Source organism: Oncorhynchus nerka, linkage group LG7, assembly GCF_034236695.1.
Source record: "Oncorhynchus nerka isolate Pitt River linkage group LG7, Oner_Uvic_2.0, whole genome shotgun sequence".
Taxonomy (NCBI): domain Eukaryota; kingdom Metazoa; phylum Chordata; class Actinopteri; order Salmoniformes; family Salmonidae; genus Oncorhynchus; species Oncorhynchus nerka.
The window spans coordinates 38,547,924-38,562,243 of record NC_088402.1 but is presented as its reverse complement, the minus strand read 5'-3'; the positions used below and the strand labels follow the sequence as shown (position 1 = coordinate 38,562,243).

The window sequence follows — 14,320 nt, the reverse complement described above, 5'->3', positions numbered from 1 at the left end:
TGATCCCTGTAAAGGAAAGAATGAATGGGGCCATGTATCGTGAGATTTTGAGTGAAAACCTCCTTCCATCAGCAAGGGCATTGAAGATGAAACGTGGCTGGGTCTTTCAGCATGACAATGATCCCAAACACACCGCCCGGGCAACGAAGGAGTGGCTTCGTAAGAAGCATTTCAAGGTCCTGGAGTGGCCTAGCCAGTCTCCAGATCTCAACCCCATAGAAAATCTTTGGAGGGAGTTGAAAGTCCATGTTGCCCAGCAACAGCCCCAAAACATCACTGCTCTAGAGGAGATCCGCATGGAGGAATGGGCCAAAATACCAGCAACAGTGTGTGAAAACCTTGTGAAAACGTTTGACCTCTGTCATTGCCAACAAAGGGTATATAACAAAGTATTGAGATAAACTATTGTTATTGGCCAAATACTTATTTTCCACCATAATTTGCAAATAAATTCATTAAAAATCCTACAATGTGATTTTCTGGAATTTATTTTCTCATTTTGTCTGTCATAGTTGAAGAGTACCTATGATGAAAATGACCGGCCTCTCATCTTTTTCTACTTTTTCCTACTTACAAAGCATGTAGAGGTCTGTATTTTTTTTTATCATAGGTACACTTCAACTGTGAGAGACGGAATCTTAAACAAAAATCCAGAAAATCACATTGTATGATTTTTAAGTACTGAATTTGCATTTTATTGCATGACATAAGTATTTGATCACCTACCAACCAGTAAGAATGTATGTAGGAAAACCTGCAAAATCGGCAGTGTATCAAATACCTGTTCTCCCCACTGTAGGATCACCACTTTATTTTAAGAATGTGAAATATCAGAATAATAGTAGAGAGAATGATTTATTTCAGCTTTTATTTCTTTCATCACATTCCCAGCAGGTCAGAAGTTTACATACACTCAATTAGTATTTGGTAGCATTGCCTTTAAATTGTTTAACTTGGTTCAAACGTTTTGGGTAGCCTTCCACAAGCTTCCCACAATAAGTTGGGTGAATTTTGGCCCATTCCTCCTGACAAAGCTGGTGTAACTGAGTCAGGTTTGTAGGCCTCCTTGCTCGCACACGCTTTTTCAGTTCTGCCCACACATTTTCTATAGGTTTGAGGTCAGGGCTTTGTCATGGCCACTCCAATACCTTGACTTTGTTGTCCTTAAGCCATTTTGCCACAACTTTGGAAGTATGCTTGGGGTCATTGTCCATTTGGAAGACCCATTTGCGACCCAGCTTTAACTTCCTGACTGATGTCTTGAGATGTTGCATCAATATATCCACATAATTTTCCTACCTCATGATGTCATCTACTTTGTGAAGTGCACCAGTCCCTCCTGCAGCAAAGCACCTCCACAACATGATGCTGCCACCCCCGTGCTTCACGGTTGGGATGGTGTTCTTCAGGTTGCAAGCCTCCCCCTTTTTCCTCCAAAGAGTACGATCTTTGTCCCCATGTGCAGTTGCAAACCATAGTCTGGCTTTTTTATGGTGGTTTTGGAGCAGTGGCTTCTTCCTTGCTGATTGGCCTTTCAGGTTATGTCGATATAGGACTCGTTTTACTATGGATATAGATACTTTTGTACCTGTTTCCTCCAGCATCTTCACAAGGTCCATTGCTGTTGTTCTGGGATTGATTTGCACTTTTTTCACCGAAGTACATTCATCTCTAGGAGACAGAACGCATCTCCTTCCTGAGCGGTATGACGGCTGCGTGGTCCCATGGTGTTTATACTTGCGTACTATTGTTTGCACAGATGAACGTGGTACCTTCAGGCATTTGGAAATTGCTCCCAAGGATGAACAAGACTTGTGGAGGTCTACAATTTTAGCTGATTTAGCTGATTTCTTTCGAATTTCCCATGATGTCAAGCAAAGAGCACTGAGTGTGAAGGTAGGCCTTGAAATACATCCACAGGTACACCTCCAATTGACTCAAATGTTGTCAATTAGCCTATTAGAAACCTCTAAAGCCATGACATAATTTTCTGGAATGTAAACTTCTGACCCACTGGAATTGTGATACAGTGGATTATAAGTGAAATTGTCACAACGCCTGGAGTGGTGGGTGCGGAGTCAAAAGCAGAGAGCAGAGGATACTGGGAAAACCGGACTTTATTTCGGTTTCCAATGCGAACGCCCAAAACAACAGGCGAAAATTATCACAAAATGTCCAACCCAACACAGGGCACAAACGGACAGGAACACTACACGCACAACCTGACTAACAGGAAACAAGCCCGCACAAAAACAGGCGGGCCTAACAGGCTTAAATAGTACTGAATCAAAAAACAAAATAAGAGACAGGTGCAACCAATAAGACAAAACAAACAGAAAAGGGGATCGGTGGCAGCTAGTAGACCGGCGCCGACGACCGCCGAGCGCCGCCCGAACAGGCAGGGGAGCCACCTTCAGTGGGAGTCGTGACAGAAATAATCTGTCTGTAAACAATTGTTGTTAAAATTACTTGTGTCATGCACAAAGTAGATGTCCTAACCGACTTGCCAAAACTGTAGTTTGTTAACAAGTAATTTGTGGAGTAGTTGAAAAACGAGCTTTAATGACTCCAACCTAAGTGTATGTAAAAATCCGACTTCAACTGTATGTACTGTGTTCCATTTAATTCTGTAGACTGAGTTTTAATATTTCATTCTATCGGATTGATACCATTAGACCTTAGAGAGTAATAGGATACGGCATGTGTCAAAATTGATTGATTGCTGACAGGTGTCAAAATTGATTGATTGCTGACCTTATGACCTGATGACATGTACTGAATATGTGCCCCCGCCCCGCCCCCCCTGTTCGTGTGGTCATGTGTTAGAGGGTGTTTGAACTTTTGGGGCCCATGCCCCCCTCCACCCCCCAGTTTTATCTCCCTTATGGTTGTTATCTATGAAGCAGGAATGTCTGGGGGTATAGATAGCGCTGGGGCCTCAGCATTATAAATGTCCAGAACAAGCCATTTTTTAAGACCTGAATATTAAGCATCTAAAATATGTCTACAAGGGGAATTCTCGGAGTGCTCTGTAGCTCATGTCACGAACCCAACGCCAAAAGCTTGGAGGATATTTTGGTAGAGGCTCCCGAATGTTTTAACGGATTTCTGTGTACAAGCGAGGGCCATATTTCGTACATATTCAACCCGGAGGAATCTACGGTTAAGATATTCACAGACAGCGTGTCCCAACCCTTTTATCGTGCAGAACCCGAGCCTTTTTCTCTAGCGCTAAGGATGCGAGAATGGCTTAAAATAAGGCTAGCTTTGTGTCAAATGGAACGTGCCCTGAGTGCTTCAAGGCTGCCAGGATATGCGTTGGAAGAACAAGTCTGTGGACGCCAGGATCTAATGGCCATGGGGTATACCCCGGACTACCCCCTACGTCATGATGACGTGTACTGAATATGTGCCCCCGCCCCGTCCCCCCCTGTTCGTGTGGTCATGTGTTAGAGGGTGTTTGAACTTTTGGGGCCCATGCCCCCCTCCACCCCCCAGTTTTATCTCCCTTATGGTTGTTATCTATGAAGCAGGAATGTCTGGGGCTATAGATAGCGCTGGGGCCTCAGCATTATAAATGTCCAGAACAAGCCATTTTTTAAGACCTGAACATGTGTGTGTGTGTGAGTGTGTGTGAGAAACAAGGAATGTGTGTGGGTGTGTGTGTGTGTTAGAAACAAGGTCCCTTGGGCATTGTGTCCATTTCAGGCTTTAAACAACAATTAAACAGCCATCTAAATAATGTTTCTCAGCCTAGTTTCCTATTGAGTTCTCTTTATATGTACAGGCACAGAGCTTCCAGATGGCTCCAGCCTAAGGATTTTCAGTGCATGTACACACGGGGAGATTAGAACCCCAAAGAAAAGATCCTAAAGGTACTTTCAGATTCAGGTTTATTATGACAGCCGCTTTATGAAAGGCATTTACTTATGGCTAAACAGCTTCTACACAGCTTATTAATTAATGCTGTGGGATGAAATTAGGTGTTTCTAGGAGGGCTTAAACAAATATACAGTGAAACAAACATGGCCACTTTACACACATTTTTATTGACTTTTAAAAAGACCACAGTAACATGACAGAATTTGTGCAAAGGCAACGAAATCTGCTAGGGGATATTAAATGTACAACAGTAGTATTCTGTAACAAGCAATACGTGTTAAACATAAGGGACATGCAATCATGACAGGCTCTTTATGAAAGGCCTTTAACTATGGCTAAACAGTTTTCTACACATCTTATTCATTAATGATGTGGGCATACCCAGGATTTACAGGCAGGACGTTTGATCTACACAGGGAGGGAAAACTTACGGAGTTATGATGGAGCGGGCAAGCGTCTTTGAGTTGGTGAATTCGAAACGAATAATGGTCTTGTAGCTCCCTTCAGTAACCACGAGCACAACCGTTCCATGATTTTAACTGGCGGCTTTATTCTGTAGTTTCAGTGAGAATTATCCCCTTCAGTGAGAACTATAAAGTAAATTAAAAATACAGTTAAGCACACTCTTACAACATTATCTTAGGAGTGACTTATTAGCTTGGTATAACTCTGAAGTGCTTACATACATAACAGTTTAACCGGCGTTATAACGGGTTCAGATTAAACACATGAATAAAGGAAAAAATACCTCATTGGCTGCTTATTACAGAAGGGAGGAAATCAAACTTCACACTTATTATTCCTGGCATGAATTCACACTTCATCCTAACATACACTCTTCAACCTTTATGAACTACACCCGATGACATGAAAACTTAGCTAACGCAGCGCAGGATTGCCTTCCCTACAAAAGTGTGTTGCTACAATAAGGATCCCCAGTTACAACAGTATTAGCTACGTAGTTCCGCTTGTATTATCATTTTCCCTCTACGGAGCTGATTTACCTCTACGGTCAAATGCATCAATAGTTTTTAATGAAGGGGTCGCTGCATTCATTTAGATTATTTCAACATAGTCTAGAACCAGTAAGAACATAGAGTGAATGATCGGCTTTGTGCTATTGAGCAAGAGGCCTGACCCATTTCTATGTAAGAAGCCACACTTTTTATATTCAGCTTCTGAATTAACTAAATCATAAATATGTTTTTAAGTCAGCTTAATAGCTTGATACACTTCAATCATTAGAATAATATGCATAATGTAGTTCAGATAGAGCACGAGCAGCAGGGCGGGCGATAGAGTACACAACTGTATCAACGGCTTGAATTTCTGACAAAATAATATTATCAATGTATACAATGTATCTGTTTATTAGACCTACCAACATAGAACACAATAGTGTATATCATGGGTAACTCCCGTTTTCATGGTTAATGTATATGTTGTGCAAAGTATTTTGGATTCTCAGGCCACAGAATTGAACACCTATCAATTAACCATGAAAACGGGAGTTACCCATGATATACACTATTGTGTTCTATGTTGGCACGCACGCACCCGGATTTTCTGTATTTTTTTCTTCGTGACAGACGTGGTTGATGGCTGGAAAGGACATTTTCCCTTCGTTAAAGGGTGAGATACTGTTTTAAAACCATTGATTTAAGACCCAAAATATATAGTACTAACTTTTTAAAGACATGTTCGAATTAATTACCAAATTGTACTACTATTTAAACATGCATCATTAGTGTTTTTATGTAAAAACATTGGAGACCTACAGTTGTACATTATTACAAACTTTATAACATACCATTGTAGGAAAGACTATAAATTGCTTCTGAGAATCTACGTCTAACAGTCGCTTCCCAGTCACCTATGTCCAGTAGCCTTCAGAAATATCTATTAGGAGGGATTCCCTTATTCACATCTCTTTTTTAATCTGTCCTGGCAGCTAAATATTCGGGGCTGTGGGTTTGCGCTAAAGCTGTGGTAACAGTGTTAAAGTATATGCTCCACGTTCTGTCCCTAACTATGTGTGTGTTTCGAGACATTTTTTGTTTTTGTTTTAGTTTTATAATTGTTACATGTTCATTACACACCCCTGCATTCTATATTATTAAGTAGGCTGTTGGTCTTTGAGGTCCGTTATGTCAATTTGCCTTTATACATCTCATTGACCTACTGTCAACTCCCTCAGTTGTAAACATCTACAATAATCATTAGACGTACGCGTCAGAGTTATCATACCCCGTGTCGGGGTTTGACAGAGTTGGTTAAATCCGCTCTTTTGCTCCCCGCTTACATGGCTAATAATCTCCAAGCTGCTCTAAGCGGTGTTGTTTGTGTGAATATTGTTTTCCATAAAGTTAATAACCCCCCCTAAAATGAAATATGAAATGACCTCTTCCCCTATCGTTAAAGCGTGAGATACATTTTTAAAACCAGTGATTTAATTCAAAATATTTAGTACCTACATTTTAACACATGTTATAATTCCAAAATGTTTACTATTTCTTACAGATAAAGGGTCCTGTTAGCCCCGACCTGTAACTGACAGTTAGACTTACAGGTTATATCGTTGTCTTTTGTTTGTATTGTTTATGTGTCCGCTGTGCGGGGAAAATGATAATACAAGCGGAACTACGTAGCTAATACTGTTGTAACTGGGGATCCTTATTGTAGCAACACACTTTTGTAGGGAAGGCAATCCTGCGCTGCGCTAGCTAAGTTTTCATGTCATCGGGTGTAGTTCATAAAGGTTGAAGAGTGTATGTTAGGATGAAGTGTGAATTCATGCCAGGAATAATAAGTGTGAAGTTTGATTTCCTCCCTTCTGTAATAAGCAGCCAATGAGGTATTTTTTCCTTTATTCATGTGTTTAATCTGAACCCGTTATAACGCCGGTTAAACTGTTATGTATGTAAGCACTTCAGAGTTATACCAAGCTAATAAGTCACTCCTAAGATAATGTTGTAAGAGTGTGCTTAACTGTATTTTTAATTTACTTTATAGTTCTCACTGAAGGGGATAATTCTCACTGAAACTACAGAATAAAGCCGCCAGTTAAAATCATGGAACGGTTGTGCTCGTGGTTACTGAAGGGAGCTACAAGACCATTATTCGTTTCAATTCACCAACTCAAAGACGCTTGCCCGCTCCATCATAACTCCGTAAGTTTTCCTCCCTGTGTAGATCAAACGTCCTGCCTGTAAATCCTGGGTATGCCCACATCATTAATGAATAAGATGTGTAGAAAACTGTTTAGCCATAGTTAAAGGCCTTTCATAAAGAGCCTGTCATGATTGCATGTCCCTTATGTTTAACACGTATTGCTTGTTACAGAATACTACTGTTGTACATTTAATATCCCCTAGCAGATTTCGTTGCCTTTGCACAAATTCTGTCATGTTACTGTGGTCTTTTTAAAAGTCAATAAAAATGTGTGTAAAGTGGCCATGTTTGTTTCACTGTATATTTGTTTAAGCCCTCCTAGAAACACCTAATTTCATCCCACAGCATTAATTAATAAGCTGTGTAGAAGCTGTTTAGCCATAAGTAAAGGCCTTTCATAAAGCAGCTGTCATGATTGCATGTCCCTTATGTTTAACACGTATTGCTTGTTACAGAATACTACTGTTGTACATTTAATATCCCCTAGCAGATTTCATTGCCTTTGCACAAATTCTGTCATGTTACTGTGGTCTTTTTAAAAGTCAATAAAAATGTGTGTAAAGTGTACATGTTTGTTTCACTGTAGATCTGTTTAAGACCTCCTAGAAACACCTAATTTCATCCCACAGCATTAATTAATAAACTGTGTAGAAGCTGTTTAGCCATAAGTAAATGCCTTTCATAAAGCGGCTGTCATGATAAACCTGAATCTGAAAGTACCTTTAGGATCTTTTCTTTGGGGTTCTAATCTCCCCGTGTGTACATGCACTGAAAATCCTTAGGCTGGAGCCATCTGGAAGCTCTGTGCCTGTACATATAAAGAGAACTCAATAGGAAACTAGGCTGAGAAACATTATTTAGATGGCTGTTTAATTGTTGTTTAAAGCCTGAAATGGACACAATGCCCAAGGGACCTTGTTTCTAACACACACACACACCCACACACATTCCTTGTTTCTCACACACACCCACACACACCCACACACACACACATATTCAGGTCTTAAAAAATGGCTTGTTCTGGACATTTATAATGCTGAGGCCCCAGCGCTATCTATAGCCCCAGACATTCCTGCTTCATAGATAACAACCATAAGGAGATAAAACTGGGGGTGGAGGGGGCATGGGCCCCAAAAGTTCAAACACCCTCTAACACATGACCACACGAACAGGGGGGGACGGGGCGGGGGCACATATTCAGTACACGTCATCATGACGTAGGGGGTAGTCTGGGGTATACCCCATGGCCATTAGATCCTGGCGTCCACAGACTTGTTCTTCCAACGCATATCCTGGCAGCCTTGAAGCACTCAGGGCACGTTCCATTTGACACAAAGCTAGCCTTATTTTAAGCCATTCTCGCATCCTTAGCGCTAGAGAAAAAGGCTCGGGTTCTGCACGATAAAAGGGTTGGGACACGCTGTCTGTGAATATCTTAACCGTAGATTCCTCCGGGTTGAATATGTACGAAATATGGCCCTCGCTTGTACACAGAAATCCGTTAAAACATTCGGGAGCCTCTACCAAAATATCCTCCAAGCTTTTGGCGTTGGGTTCGTGACATGAGCTACAGAGCACTCCGAGAATTCCCCTTGTAGACATATTTTAGATGCTTAATATTCAGGTCTTAAAAAATGGCTTGTTCTGGACATTTATAATGCTGAGGTCCCAGCGCTATCTATACCCCCAGACATTCCTGCTTCATAGATAACAACCATAAGGGAGATAAAACTGGGGGGTGGAGGGGGGCATGGGCCCCAAAAGTTCAAACACCCTCTAACACATGACCACACGAACAGGGGGGGCGGGGCGGGGGCACATACTCAGTACATGTCATCAGGTCATAAGGTCAGCAATCAATCAATTTTGACACCTGTCAGCAATCAATCAATTTTGACACATGCCGTATCCTATTACTCTCTGACCTTCCAAGGTTCACTTCATGTATCACTACATGCAATGTTCCAAGCACACACATTTCCTCAAACAGGTACACATTTCCTTCAGATCCACCATGCTGAGGAGGGGGAGAAAGGTATGATTTTTAGGTTGTAGAATTATCAAATAAGAAAATTGTAGAAAACATTGACATTACAGATTATTCTTAAACTTTCATCGTTTATTTATGTACTGCTAATGTAAATACGATAAACTGTGTTAACGTGTACACATTTCTCACAATACACAGAAGAGAACAAGAATCCCGGCTAAATCTACTGAGACTCCCAGGTAATGACCTGGGAGTCCATCTTACCTGGTTATATGGTCAACTCTTCACAGGGATGCTGTAACACACCAGGTGGAGGTTCCTGTATCAAACCAGGTTTCTGATCACGTTTCAGATCAGATTAAATAGTTTGGATGGCCCAGCCAGAGCCCGGACTTGAACCCGAGCGAACAACTCTGGAGAGACCTGAAAATAGCTGTGCAGTGATGCTCCCCATCCAACCTGACAGACCTTGAGAGGATCTGCAGAGAAGAATGGGAGAAACTTCCCAAATACAGGTGTGCCAAGTTTGTAGCGTCCTGTCCAAGAAGACTCTAGGATGTAATCGCTGCCAAAGGTGCTTCAACAAAGTATTGAGTAAAGGGTCTGAATACTTATGTAAATGTGATTTCTGTTTTTTTATATACCTGTTTTTTCATTGTAATTATGGGGCATTGTGTGGAGATTGAGGAGTGAAAAACAAACTATTTAATCCATTTTAGAATAAGTCTGTAACGTATCGTACTAGGTCATTTAAGAGTCTAATGTGTTACATAAGAATAATATGTTAACAGAGTGACATAGGATATTCATTTGTATAGCAAATGACAATTACTTTCAAAATCCCTGTCAGTTATTTAATTAATTGCAGCAAGCCGTTGCCAAACCATTAGAAGCTGCTAGGCGACAAGGCTACAACGTGAACAAATTTGAACAAGTAACCAGCATAACACCCTTCTGGCTCAATGTGGCAGATAGATTCATCAATGATGTATGCAGGATTACAAGTCTAAAAGGATCCCTGTAGATCTCTCTCATTTCGCTTCAATTCAAGATGCTGGCGATCAGAGAGGCTTTAAGCAGTGGGAGGACAACACAACGGATGAGTTTACCTTGATTGTTGGCTGTCTGACTGGGCTCGTCCTCAATAACATCATGAATAATTTCATGAAGGAGTGCAGGGGGACATCAGTAAGCACGAGTGTCTGACAGACCTGGGTGTCAACATGGACGATTGCAATTTTCTTTGTGGATGGGCGAATTTTGTAGTTAGCATGACCGTAGTAAACGGGCAGGAGATCAGTCGCACTCCGGGACCACTGCCTGTTGGCCAAAGCACCATCGACGACCAATGCCGTCGCCTGAGAGTGCTCTCACATCCACAAAGAGGTTTAGAGGAGTCCTTGGGGCCCTTAGTCTCCAAGAGCCACAGTCAGGTAGCCAGTAGCACACAGAGATGCCCCAAACTGCAGCAGGGACAGAAAGAGATCACAGGTTTATGGTTCCATTACCAATTAGTCCCGTAACAGTATGGGTGTTAAGATTTGCAGTCTTTTTTGTCATGCTACTGTTATATTACTACATTAGAAAAATGTGGTATTTTGTGTTGATTGGAAACGGTTGCCCTCAATGTAGTTGCACAATGGCCTAGTGGAATCCCTCTTTCACATGTTTTTCAACTAAACAGTAGCCTATGAATACTGTTGACACTGTTGCACATGGACAGCTCTCAGTGCTGAATTGCCAAACTCAAAATGTAGGCCTGCTTCAACATTAATGAGCTACTAATTGTAATTCTGGAGCAGGGGAAGGAACTGAACATAAAGAGACATACATCAGTGTGGTGTCTTCTGCTTCACGTTCCTTATCAAGCCACTAGAGCAGGGGTACTCAACTACTATTTGAGAAGGTTCAGTGATACACATTTCCTAGGTGGCAAATGTCTGGATGGATATCGGCCTTTATCGGCGCTGTGGTACGTCCTGTGGAACCTTAGGGGACAGGCTGAATTTCTTCAGCTTCCTGAGGTTGAAGAGTCGCGCTGTCGTGCCTTCACATTTCAGCTCCCAGCTGATGTGTACGCTGAGGAACTTTACCGCGCCCAGCCTGGTTCCTCCTGAAGTCCACAATCAGCTCCTTTGATTTGCAGTCGTTGAGGGAGGGGTTGTTTTCCTGGCATCACGCCATCAGTGCCTACCACTTCTCTGTAGGCCATCTCGTTGGTAATCAGGCCTACTACTGTTGTGTCATCAGCGAACTTGATGATGGAGTTGGAACTGTGTGAGGCCATGGAGTCATGGATATACAGGAGGGGACTGAGGATGCACCCCTGTAGGGCCCCCGTTTTGAGGATCAGTGTCGAGGAGGTAATGTTGCCTACCTTCACCACCTGGGGACGGCCCGTCATGAAGTCTAGGACCCAGTTGCATAGGTAGAAGTTCAGACCCGCAAGCTTTGTGGTGAGCTTAGAAGGCATAATTGTATTGAAGGCCAAGACGTAGTTTATGAACAGCATCCTCACATGCATTCCTTTTTTTCCAGGTGGGTGACGGTAGTGTGCAGTACAATGGCGATACCGTGGATCTGTCGGTGCAGTAGGCGAATTGGAGAAGGTCTAGTGTGTCAGGGATGGAGAAGGTGATGTAGTCTTTGACTAGCCTCTCAAAGCACAGCCAGACAATTCTGATCTTTTTTTCACCAATTGGTCTTTTGACCAATCAGATCAGCTCTGAATAAGATCTGATGTGATTGGTCAAAAGATCAATTTGTGGAAAAATATCAGCATTTGGTTACGCAGCCAGAGGGGGACACAATTTCCAATTTGACCAGTAGTGGGGTATTGTCCCAAATAAACCACACCCTAGCTACACATACAGTGCTTTCAGAAAGTGTTCATAGCCCTTGACTTATTACACGTGTTACAGACAGAATTCAAAATGGATTAAATAGATTTTTTTCTCAAGCATCTACACACAATACCCCATATGTTTGTAAATGTATTGAAAATGAAATACAGATATCTAATTTACATAAGTATTCACACCCCTGAGTCAATACATGTTAGAATCACCTTTGGCATAGTCTTTCTGGGGAAGTCTCTAAGAGCTTTGCACACATGGATTGTACAATATTTTCCCATTCTTTTTCAAAATTCTTAAAGTGCTGTCAAATTGGTTGATCATTGCTAGACAACCATTTTCAAGTCTTGCCATAGATTTAAATCAAAACTGTAACATGGCCACTCCGGGACATTCACCGTCTTCTTGGTAAGCAAATCCAGTGTTGTGTTTGAGGTTCTTGTCCTGCTGACGGGTGAATTTTTCTCCCAGTGTCTGGTGGAAAGAAGACTGAACCAGATTGTCCTCTAGGATTTTGCCTGTGATTAGCTCCATTCTGTTTCTTTTTTTAGCTTGAAGAACTCTCTAGTCCTTAATGATTACAAGCTCACCCATAACAGATTCAGGGGGGTTGGGTTAAATGCGGAAGACACATTTCACTTGAGTGCATTCAGTTGTACAACTGACTAGGCATCACCCTTTCCCATGATGAAGCCACCACTATGCATGAAAATATGGAGAATGGTACTCTAATGTGTTGTATTGAATTTTCTCCAAACATTCAATTTTTGTTTGTTTTTTGTTTGAATTTTACCCCTTTTTCTCCCCAATTTCGTGGTATCCAATTGTTTTAGTAGCTACTATTTTGTCTCATCGCTACAACTCCCGTACGGGCTCGGGAGAGACGAAGGTTGAAAGTCATGCGTCCTCCGATACACAACCCAACCAAGCCGCACTGCTTCTTAACACAGCGCGCATCCACCCGGAAGCCAGCCGCACCAATGTGTCGGAGGAAACACCGTGCACCTGGCAACCTTGGTTAGCATGCACTGCGCCCGGCCCGCCACAGGAGTCGCTGGTGTGCAATGAGACAAGGATATCCCTACCGGCCAAGCCCTCCCTAACCCGGACGACGCTAGGCCAATTGTGCGTCGCCCCACGGACCTCCCGGACGCGGCCAAAACATGCCATTTTTTATGCAGTATTACTTTAGTGCCTTGTTGCAAACAGGATGCATGTTTTGGAATATGTTTTATTCTGTACAGACTTCCTCCTTTTCACTCTGTTAATTTTGTAAATGTTTTAATTTTTTATTTAACCTTTATTTAACCAGGTAGGCTAGTTGAGAACAAGTTCTCATTTGCAACTGCGACCTGGCCAAGATAAAGCATAGCAGTGTGAACAGACAACACAGAGTTACACATGGAGTAAACAATTAACAAGTCAATAACACAGTAGAAAAAAAAATGGGCAGTCTATATACAATGTGTGCAAAAGGCATGAGGAGGTAGGCGAATAATACAATTTTGCAGATTAACACTGGGGTGATAAATGATCAGATGGTCATGTACAGGTAGAGATATTGGTGTGCAAAAGAGCAGAAAAGTAAATAATTTTTTTTTTTAAAACAGTATAAAAACAGTATGGGAATGAGGTAGGTGAAAATGGGTGGGCTATTTACCAATAGACTATGTACAGCTGCAGCGATCGGTTAGCTGCTCGGATAGCTGATGTTTGAAGTTGGTGAGGGAGATAAAAGTCTCCAACTTCAGCGATTTTTGCAGTTCGTTCCAGTCACAGGCAGCAGAGTACTGGAACGAAAGGCGGCCAAATGAGGTGTTGGCTTTAGGGATGATCAGTGAGATACACCTGCTGGAGCGTGTGCTACGGATGGGTGTTGCCATCGTGACCAGTGAACTGAGATAAGGCGGAGCTTTACCTAGCATGGACTTGTAGATGACCTGGAGCCAGTGGGTCTGGCGACGAATATGTAGCGAGGGCCAGCCGACTAGAGCATACAAGTCGCAGTGGTGGGTGGTATAAGGTGCTTTGGTGACAAAACGGATGGCACTATGATAGACTGCATCCAGTTTGCTGAGTAGAGTGTTGGAAGCCATTTTGTAGATGACATCGCCGAAATCGAGGATCGGTAGGATAGTCAGTTTTACTAGGGTAAGCTTGGCGGCGTGAGTGAAGGAGGCTTTGTTGCGGAATAGAAAGCCGACTCTTGATTTGATTTTCGATTGGAGATGTTTGATGTGAGTCTGGAAGGAGAGTTTGCAGTCTAGCCAGACACCTAGGTACTTATAGATGTCCACATATTCAAGGTCGGAACCATCCAGGGTGGTGATGCTAGTCGGGCATGCGGGTGCAGGCAGCGATCGGTTGAAAAGCATGCATTTGGTTTTACTCGCGTTTAAGAGCAGTTGGAGGCCACGGAAGG

At 42.3% G+C, this 14,320-nt stretch overlaps 2 long non-coding RNA genes across 2 annotated transcripts; one reads left to right on the top strand and one right to left on the bottom strand.

Annotated features, from left to right (window-relative positions):
• Nucleotides 1-4,028: 4,028 nt before the first annotated feature.
• LOC135572333 (uncharacterized) lies at nucleotides 4,029-5,343 on the bottom strand. Its single transcript, XR_010464217.1, has 2 exons — nucleotides 4,631-5,343; nucleotides 4,029-4,472 (listed from the first exon to the last, which is right to left on the bottom strand). It is a non-coding gene; the product is annotated as an uncharacterized LOC135572333 (long non-coding RNA).
• Nucleotides 5,344-5,430: 87 nt separating this feature from the next.
• LOC135572332 (uncharacterized) lies at nucleotides 5,431-7,336 on the top strand. The gene is made up of 2 exons (XR_010464216.1): nucleotides 5,431-5,514; nucleotides 6,895-7,336. It is a non-coding gene; the product is annotated as an uncharacterized LOC135572332 (long non-coding RNA).
• Nucleotides 7,337-14,320: the final 6,984 nt, after the last annotated feature.